The sequence below is a fragment of the Gossypium arboreum genome, chromosome 3 (genome assembly GCF_025698485.1).
Source record: "Gossypium arboreum isolate Shixiya-1 chromosome 3, ASM2569848v2, whole genome shotgun sequence".
NCBI classification, from domain to species: Eukaryota; Viridiplantae; Streptophyta; class Magnoliopsida; order Malvales; family Malvaceae; genus Gossypium; species Gossypium arboreum.
The window spans coordinates 62,972,906-62,983,505 of NC_069072.1; the positions used below are offsets into that span (position 1 = coordinate 62,972,906).

The window sequence follows — 10,600 nt, forward strand, 5'->3', positions numbered from 1 at the left end:
TACAGATCCAAAAATATCATGTAACATATGCAATCACTAGCACATCTACTTTATATAACTACACATTTTATCACTCTTGGATGAACAGACGTGCTACTACTGAGACTCATACAAAAACTTCTGCATAAGTTCTAGATTCATCAATACATAAATTCTATCTCAAAATAACAATAATAATAGGAATCATATCTGACCTGAAATTCAACATCAGAAATAAACTCACTCTGAACTCATTTAGATTACTATTCACTATCATATTTCTGAGTTTCTCGAACTCACAGAGAAAACATCACTTTAGTTTTTAATTTGACTTCATTGGATTGTCACCAAATTAGATCAATCACATGACCAATATTCACAAAATAATCAAGATTTTCCAATCAATCACTCGTAGCCGTACTTGTTTTTCCAAAGGTAAATCGATTATTACTCACAATCTTTTGAAATTTCCCAAATAAGCTAGTTAAAGATCCTTACAACCGTATTAGCTCAAGAAAACAAATATCCTGATTGAATGCATTGACTCTAGTCAAACATACTTGTAAAAAGAGAACCATCAAACAATTTGTGTAACACCCTAAACCCGGCCCAGACGTTATGGCCGAATCTGATGTGCTACATTGAAGTTAAAAACCCATGTTTCATTTTAGTGCTTTAAAAATCGACTTTTGTTAAGCTAACAAAGTGAATGGGAGCTGGGCACCAGGTAGGAATCCGTAACAGAGGAGGTGAGCCATGAAGGCTGCTTAAGTACCAAGCTCTTCTAATGGATCCAATCCTAGACATGCCCACAACCATTGCCACACTTGGTTAAATCGAGTTGTAATTTATTTAAGTTGAAATCTTTGATAAATCGGATAATCGTCGCGAGATGTTATTTTGAAAACAATTATCATTTTGAAAACACGTCCTAAGTCTAGCCCATTTATTAACAAACAAATTAAAGTTATTAAAAATAAAATAATCCTAGAAAAATAATTAAAATGGCCTTATTACAACCCAAAACCAAACAATAATATTAATAAGATAAAACTTATAAAGAAATAAATCGGCTACTTATTGCAACTAAAAGAAACAGAAACAGTAGTGTGGCCATCTCCGAGTCCCTCGCAGCTCCAAACCATCTAAGCTTAGGGATTACCTGCACAGTTAGAAACAGGGTGAGTTTACGAAAACTCAGTGTGTAATCCCAATAACAAACAAATAGTGAAAACACAGTATCAGTAAAATCTGGGCCAAAGCCCTATTTAGTCTTGACATATACTGGGCCAAAGCCTTTCGTTTAACGGTTACTGGGCCGAAGCCTTTTCATAAATCATATCACTAGGCCGAAGCCTTTTCATAAATCATATCATTGGGCCGAAGCCTTTACTGTAAACGATATGGCCCTTAGGCCCATTTCAATATCACATGTAATGTCAATGGATGTATGCAAGCCCATTTCAATATCACATGAAATACCAATGAATGTATGCAAGCCGATTTGGGGAGACTAGTCGACCCACCATCCGCTACTCTCCACCCGTACCAACCAACACAGCATGTGGGGAATAACTCAACCCACCCAACCAACACACCACTGGTAGCATAGCTGCTTTATCATATATCTTGAGGCCTGGCCTCTTTAATAACTGGGGCAAAGCTCTTTTCGGTAAACTGGGGCATAAGCCCTTTTCAATAAACTGGGGCATAAGCCCTTTTCGATAAACTGGGGCATAAGCCCTTTTTCAATAAACTGGGGCATAAGCCCTTTTGCACTTCCTCCATCCATATAAAAACCCAACCCAATGCAACATGTCATGTGTGCAGAATGCCATGCCCATATTTGAATAAACAATCACAGTCAAGTCATTCATATCACCAACATATATTCACAATCAAATCCATCAACCACACAGTCCAAGTCAGTCACTTGCCCACAAGGGCAAAACAGTCATTTTTCATATTATAAGGGTATTTTCATAATTTTACCAAATATCAGGGTTTTCCATGTTCATTACAATTATCAATATTTCCGAGTGTTTAAACAATGATCTTTAACCCACTTTATCAAATTCGGGTTTTTGGGCCCAAAACCCCTAATGGGCCCTACGAATGCTGATTTAGCCTACTTAACCCAAATTTTACAACAATACTAACCGTGTTAACGTGCAACTTTTCCAAATTCCATTTTCTATCAATTCTACCCAAATGGGTCCGAAAGCCCATTGGGCCCAATTTCAGCCCATTGAGGCCCAACTTACCATCGTGCACAAAATTGAGTTCTTACCTGTTCCATCGATCCAAACACCGATCTTATCGTATTTAGCGCATCTATACCCAAATGCAACATTACAAGTTCTCGAAATACTGGTATTTTAGCATTTCGGCTTCTCAGCAAATATTAATCTAAGCTATTACGAGGGTTAGTACACACCTATTACGAGTTGAAGTTGAAACGTTTCCAAAATCAATCGCCTACGATAACCACCACCTATCACTCAAACTTAACTAATCCAATATCAATATATGTAAATCCTAAGCACATTAGTCATACGGAACATAAGGGCATATTCGTCATTTTACCATACAGGGGTATTACGGTCACTTTACCCTACAGGGGCTTTACGGTCTTTTTACCTATTAGGGGTATTTTAGTCATTTCATCCTATAAGGGTGTTTTGGTAAATCTACAAACCAAGGGTATTTCAGTAATTTTGTAAATCAATGGTATTTCTATAATTTTTAGAAAGTTAAGGGTATTTCTGTAATTTTGTAAATTAGGGGTATTTTGGTAATTTTACAAATTGAGGGTATTTCGGTAATTTCACAAACTAGGGGTATTTTGGTAATTTTACAAACTAGGGGTATTTTGGTAATTCTATCCTACAGGGTATTTCAGTAATTTCACAATCGAGAGTAAAACGGTAATTTTTAAACTGAAGGGAAAATGGTAATTTTGTAAATCGAGGGTAAAACGGTAATTCTGTAAATCGAGGGTAAAATGGTAATTTTATAAATCGAGGGTAAAACTGTAATTTTGTAAATCGAGGGTGAAACAGTAATTCTATAAATCGAGGGTAAAATGGTAATTCTACAAATCGAGGGCATTTTAGTAATTTGGTAAACTAAAGTATTCTAAACAGGGATAACAATACGAATGGGCCTAAAGCCTATTCTCGGCCCAAATGGGCCCACACGCTCGTGTGGCCCTTTTAGCCCAATCTAGCCACAAATATGAGATTCACCTAGCCTAGTCCAATATTTACTACCCAATCAAACAACTTATCCAATTGGGCCCGTAGGCCCATTAGGCCCACATGACCCCTTTCGGCCCATCGCGGCCCGAAGTAGCCATCCTACAGCTAGAGTAGTGAGAAATACACACCTGATTGGCGACTGGAGTTAATCCAAGCTCCGAGCACTCTTAGCCGCCGCCTAACCCAAACGAGCACGCCATACAGCGAAAGGGATCAGCCAAGAAAGGTACCTTTACTCTCCTCATGGTTCCCTTTATTTAAAGCCAGCTTCGCATCCACTCTTATGTTAGCTTCCCGATGTGGGATCCCTCCAACATCAGAGTTTAAATTCAACACCAACTCTTGCCGCCCTCTGTTAGCAAAATAAATGCTCCTTGCTTGCCATGGGATTCGAACCCATGCCTCCCCTCAAATGCTCCACACGCTTCTTGCCATTAAGCCACAAGGCTTTTTGTGTCATATTTTATCCCCAATTAATTATAAAGTCTAAAGGGCAAAGTCCAGGTTCCCTTAAAAAAACCAAAATAAATTGCAAGAGCCAAGACTTGAACCCAGGCTCCCATGCAACCTTAATGACGCCACAACCACTAAACTACATGCTTTCTTGTGTCATTTATTTACCACAATAATTTAAAAGGCCCTCATCCAAACATCTAGGTTTTTTTCACTTAATACCAAAATTTTTCTAAAGCCCAAGTTTGAACCCGAGATTTCTCCAACACTTCTCAAAGTCATCAACCACTAAAGCAAACATTTAATTGTTTCATTTCATTGCACAATTAAATACCTATATACAACCTCCTTACGGACCCGCACTCAAGGCCAAATACTTCTAGGCCCAAATTTTGGGTGTTACAATTTGGGCTTGCGCTTCCATCATTTATACCTTTGTCGATGCTATTTCCTTGCATGAAAATTAGAGAAATCCAGATACCAGAATCACCATGTTCCTAGAATCGAACCAGAAATATAATCATAATAGACATAATTATCACAAGCCGGAGAACACACTTTAAAGATAATCCATGGTTGATAGTTCACGAAATAAGAATAATAGGAAAAATGGAGATAAAGAAATCTAAGATACGATACCACACCAGAAGTCTGAGAACATAACTCATAAGAAATAATAAAGATTTGATGATTCCTCAGAGAAAACCAAAAGAAACAATGCTTACCGGCTCTAGAATTCCATTGTAACAGAGATAATATATTTTTCAAATATATAAAACAAAACCATAATCTGTAGAAATAGAAGAATAGTCTCATATAATTTTTACCATCGGCTTCATTCCAACGTATTAGAATAGAATCCCGAATAGATAAAGAACTGCTGATCATAAACCAACTAGACCAAGAAGGCTTTCATCTAACATTTTAGTTAACTAGCATTCTCATACAATAAGAATTTCATCAGAAAAAGAGCAATTACATATGCCTCTAAGAATGTATGAACATATAGAATGTCCAGAAGAGATAGTCATAATTACTCAATTGTAACTGTCATACACAGACATCTTTACAACTCAAGTATCATTTCTCTGACTAATTTTGCCATCATGAACCCTATATTATTCTGTTCAGTAACGAAAACCGATCTGAGAGAATTTCCAGTAAATACATACTTTAGACATCATACTTGATTGAGTCGATTAACCAAGACTAACTTTTTCTTTAACCGTGACATCATGAAATCTGAACGATCTTTTGAACATTCTGATATCTCATTCAGAATTGTTTTTACTTGCTAAACCATTCTCATCTTTGACTGCATTTCAATTATTCCATTACTAAACTCTTTCGTTTCACACTTATGAGCTCATTCAATATAAATCTCATAACTTTTATGGCATATAGCTCTATTGGTAAGGGGGTGAGGTCGTAAAGCCTCTAACTCGACTCTCATAATTACACACATATGGCTTAGCACCCATCATTAACATAATATCATCACAATCATATAATTCACTTCAAGCAAATTTACATACATGTTTATGTCACACGAACTTATCGGTTGCATTTATTCAAACAAGTGTACATAAACACACATTCCTTCAATTTTGTTCACTTAATCAAACAAGTTAGGCACATAGCATCATATGAATGCCACACAACATAGATAAGCTTATCACCATATAAACTTTCATTTCATTCCACGTTTCCACATTTCTCAACTTATGGTTATCTCATTTCGTACATTATCACATAAATATTATGAACTTCTATTCATACCTTTCTAAGTTCTGTCTTATCATAAACACATTTCAAATATCTCAATATCACTTTTGGTCTTATCGAAATTAGCTCGGTTGGAAAGCATTTCTGTCTCAACCGAACAATTTCATTAGGATCGAGAGATATCACACTATCACATATAGTAATATGGCATGTATAGCCAGACTCACATACTTTAGGTTAGTTCGAGAATCGACTAAACCATAGCTCTGATACCACTAAATGTAACACCCCTTACTCGTATTTGGTGCCGAAATAGGGTATGAGGCATTACCAAACTTAAATACAATCATTCACACAAAATCGAGACACGAATTTCTACTCAAATTTAAAAATTTTCATAAACATTCATATCGTCCCTTAAACGAGCCTACGAGACCCAAAACATATAGTAGGAACGGTTTGAGACTAAACTAAGAACTTTAAAAACTCTAGGGAGACTTAGAAAATTTTCATCATGAAATAGGTCTACACGCTCGTGTGGTGAAGGGACACGCCCGTGTGGCATATCACACGCCCATGCTTCAAGCTGTATCCATCTTAGGGTGTATTCTATTTATGCGTCATCATCAAATTTAGGTTACACGGACAAGTCACACGCCCATGTGCTAGGCCGTATAACACACACGGTTGAGACACATGCCCATGTCTCTGCCCGTGTGCTCGATTCTGGACATTTTATTTTTCTTAAATTAAGGTGCAAAGGACACACGGCCGGATCACATGCCCATGGGCCTGACCGTGTGTCACACACGGCCTAGACACACGCCTATGTGTCTACCCGAGTAGATAAATACAAGGCTATTTTCCAAGCCATTTTGTCATCCTTACTTACACACATTCACACAACATCACATATCACAAATCATGGCATATAAATGCCTTCAAAAACAGCCACAATCAAGCAATATCGTATCATTTTCATACCATCAACTATCATGCATTATAACATTTGGCCTTGCCAAATCATTCCATGCTAAGTTTGCACTCAAAGGGCATTAACATATGAATAAACTCGTAACCATCATATATTAAGCAAATATAAACCACATCACAAAACATTGACATATGCACATACATACTTATATAGGCTTACAACCATTTAGCCAATATAAGCCAATTTGCATGGCTACGAATTACATCCAACCTTTAGCCATCACAAGCTAATACATTTAGCCAAATCATAATGACTTGTACACCAAATGACTAAGTCTCTATACAAGCCATATACTTAAAATACTTGCATTCACTTATACCTAAATGATAGCTTGATAGTGTGATAGAATCTTCGACGATCACCAACCCGAGCTCGCTTAGTGACCCTATAAAATGAGGAAAAGGGAGGGGGTAAGCTATATAGCATAGTAAGCCCGTATGAAAATAATAAGCAATTTATTAACATGTTTTCACCAATTCTCACAATATGTTCTCAAGGTAATACAATCATAATTGCACATAATTCCACTATTTACTTATGTTCATATCAAGCTATCCATTCAAGTCATAGTCACTAAATTATTTATACCTAGAGCTATGGAACTCCAAATTAAGATATGCTAATTTTTACAAAAACTAGACTCGCATATATTTTTACCATAAAATTTTCAGAATTTTTAGTTCAGCCAATAAATACAGTTTATTCTTTAAAGTCACCAATATTTCACTATCCGATAGTTCCAACCCCTCTTCACTTAAAATTAATTATCTCCTCATACAAGATTCAGATGATGTTTCCATTTGTTTTTTTTTTTTTAAATTTACTCATTAATGATTTTAAGCATATAAATTATAACCCATAATTATTTTTTATAATTTTTAATTATTTTTTATAATTTTTAATTATTTTCCAAAATCAGAAGAGGGGATTTTGAAATCATTCTGACTCTGTCTCACAAAAGTCCAAAAATCTCATAATATGAATTTCTTTTTCTTACATCGTTTCCTTTATATGAAAATAGACTAAATAAGATTTAATTGCATATCTTATTAAACATCTAACTTGATTTTCACCATTTTTGGTTATTTTTCAAATTCACACAACTGCTGCTGTCCAAAACTATTTTATTACTAGATTTCACTCTTTCATGTTTTCTTTGTAGTAACTTTCATTATAACATTTACTCCATATCAATCTTATCAAAATTCAATCACATATTGAGCACATTGCTCATAAGTTTACGAACACGTACTTGGACTTATTCATCACATAGTCATATTCAATTACACCTAGTCATTTCCCGTTGAACATATCGGAACAACAACAGATACCCGGTGGCCTGCACATAGTAGTGAAAGCTACCTTCTTCACAAAGTGGCCTTCACATAGTACCACACTTGTGACCAAAGCTATCTTTCTTCACAAAGTGGCCTTCACATAGTACCACACTTGAGTCACTAGTGACATGTCACTTGTATCCTATTTTGTTCCTGATATTCAACTGGATCCTTTCAATTTCATTCAATATTCAGCCACATTTAACATAAGTAAAAACGATGTATTATTTACATACAAACTTACCCCGAAAGCAAAATCGGTGAAAAGGACTTATTCGTCAATTACTTGTTTTTGCCCGATCTAGATCCGAACCTTATTTTTCTTGATCTAAAACATCAATTTTAACTTATTTAATCATTATACTAATCAACACAGCCCAAAAATCATATTTGGAAAAATTACATTTTTGCCCCTAAATTTTGTCATATTTACACTTTTGCCTCTAGGCTCGTACAATGATTTTCATTCAATTTATTTGTACTTTAAGCCTAGCCAAACCATTTCCATAACTATAACAGCCCACAATTTCCATTAAAACACACTTTTATGGCATATTTTATAACTTTTACAAATTAGTCATTTTAGGCATTTTCAACGAAAATCACTTAGTAAAAGTCGTTTCTCTAACCATAAACATTTATTTTCTACCATTAAACATCAATATACACACATATTCATCATGGTTTAAAACCCTAGACTTTAACCATATCTCAAATTAGTGGTAGAAATAGATATATCTTGTCACGAGGATTTCAAAAAATGTAAAAATCATTAAAAACAGGGCTAGAACGGACTTACAATAGAGCTTGGAAGCTTGAAAATCCCTAGCCATGGTTTCTCCATGCAAGTTTCGGCCAAGGGGTTGAAGATGGAAAAAAATTGGCTTTTAATTTTGTTTTTAATTCACTTTAATAACTAAATGACCAAAATGCCCTTAATGAAAAACTTTGGAAACATGCCTAACCATGTCCATGTTTTTCCACCAACTTAACCAATGGTCTAATTACCATATAAGGACCTTGAATTTTAAATTTCATAATAATTGGACACCTCTAGCATGTAGAACTCAACTTTTTCACTTTTTACAATTTAGTCCTTTTGACTAAATTGAGTGCCCAAACGTTAAGATTTTTGAATGAAATTTTCACAAAAAAATTCCATAGATTTTTAGACAATAAAAATATAATAAAAAAACTTTACTATGTCAGATTTGTGGTCCTAAAACCATTGTTCCGACTAGACCCAAAATTGGGCTATTACAGCTTGTGTGAATAGGCCCATGAGTAATGCGATCCCATGTACGACCATGTTTGGGACATGAAATTGGCATCGATATGTGAGGTCCCATGTAGGACCATTTTGGGACATAGCATTGGCATCATTATGTGATCCCATGTAAGACCATATCTGGGATGTGGCCTTGGCATCTTATTATGTGTATGAGAATTCCCGAGTATCCTGTAGTATTTCAAGTGTTCAACGGGTAGTCAAAGAGAAGTTTAACAAGTAATCCAAAGATTATGTTAAAGAAATGACAAGGTATGATCATGTTGAATGGGTACATGTACGTACTTGAAACTCCTGAGCATTGAGTTTAATATGTGATGAACATGTGGTAATCTTGCACATGAGAAGGTTATGATTATGAAACCTTGATGAGATGCGAATGAATAAATTATGATTATAGGACTTTATCGTACACTATGCTAATGATATGATTGCATTATGTTTAAGATACAAGATGACCTTGTGGTGAATTAAGTTTGAATGAATGATGAACATGAGGTATGATGCAAATTATGTGTTTATAAGCTACAACATGGCAAGGTAAATGTGTGATAAGAGTTTTGAATGGAATGTATATAGATATACCCATAAGATGCTTGTGATATAGGCTATGGTGTGATTACAATATTGATTTAAGTAAAGAAATAGCATGGAATGCTTATTATTTTCATATGGGCTTACTAAGCTTTAAAGCTTGCTCCCTCCTTTCCATTTCTTTTAGTGTTGTCAGGTTGGCTCGGGATTAGAGATCATCAGAAGCAGCATCAGACTATTAAGTTATCACCTGTAGGGTATTGATAAACCTTATGTGTCTTTGAGTAAGTGGCATGTATAATGACTCAGCTATTATGATATGAGTTCTTATGATTTAGCCAAATGTATTGGCTTATATCGATTTATTATATATAGCCATGAGATGTAACTCATATTGATTATGGTTTGTAAGCCTATCTATCCATGCTATATTCTGATGCTTTGTGATGTGATGAAGTAGTCATGCTTATTTGCTATGAATAGTTAGTGTTATGACATATGTGCATGATGAATGCTTTAAGACCAATCGAAATGATCATAGCCAAGAAGTAATTGTGTGATATGGTGATAAGATGATGATGATTGAACATGAGTGCTTGATGATTAAGTTAGGATTAATTGATAAGTTGAAAATCATGAATTAATGGTAAAAGTGGTAACAAAATGGCAAGGCCAATGAATATGAATTGTTGTGCCTACACTTGGTATCACATGAGTATGTGGTACATATGAATGATGAAATGCTAACGTTATGAATGTGTCTTAAGAAAGGATGCTTAATCATTAAATTGATGTTATGATATATGTCATTGATGTTATAAATGTTTAATGGATTAAGGATAACAAAAGGCTTGGAAAATATCCTAAGTACTAGTCACACGGGCAGAGACACGACCATGATTTAGCATTTCGAGTGCAAGATAAATCGATTTGGCTTCGAGCCATGCATATCGACTGATTTAGGTTTGGGCCATGATATCAAAATTTCGGATAAGTTATGTAGCAGCCCGATTTTAGACTAGTCAGAATA

At 35.2% G+C, this 10,600-nt stretch overlaps 1 long non-coding RNA gene across 1 annotated transcript; it reads right to left on the bottom strand.

The window, feature by feature from the left end:
• Nucleotides 1-895: 895 nt before the first annotated feature.
• Nucleotides 896-3,470, bottom strand: LOC128290369 (uncharacterized). The gene is made up of 2 exons (XR_008280155.1): nucleotides 3,368-3,470; nucleotides 896-1,141 (listed from the first exon to the last, which is right to left on the bottom strand). It is a non-coding gene; the product is annotated as an uncharacterized LOC128290369 (long non-coding RNA).
• Between the last annotated feature and the right edge of the window lie 7,130 nt (nucleotides 3,471-10,600).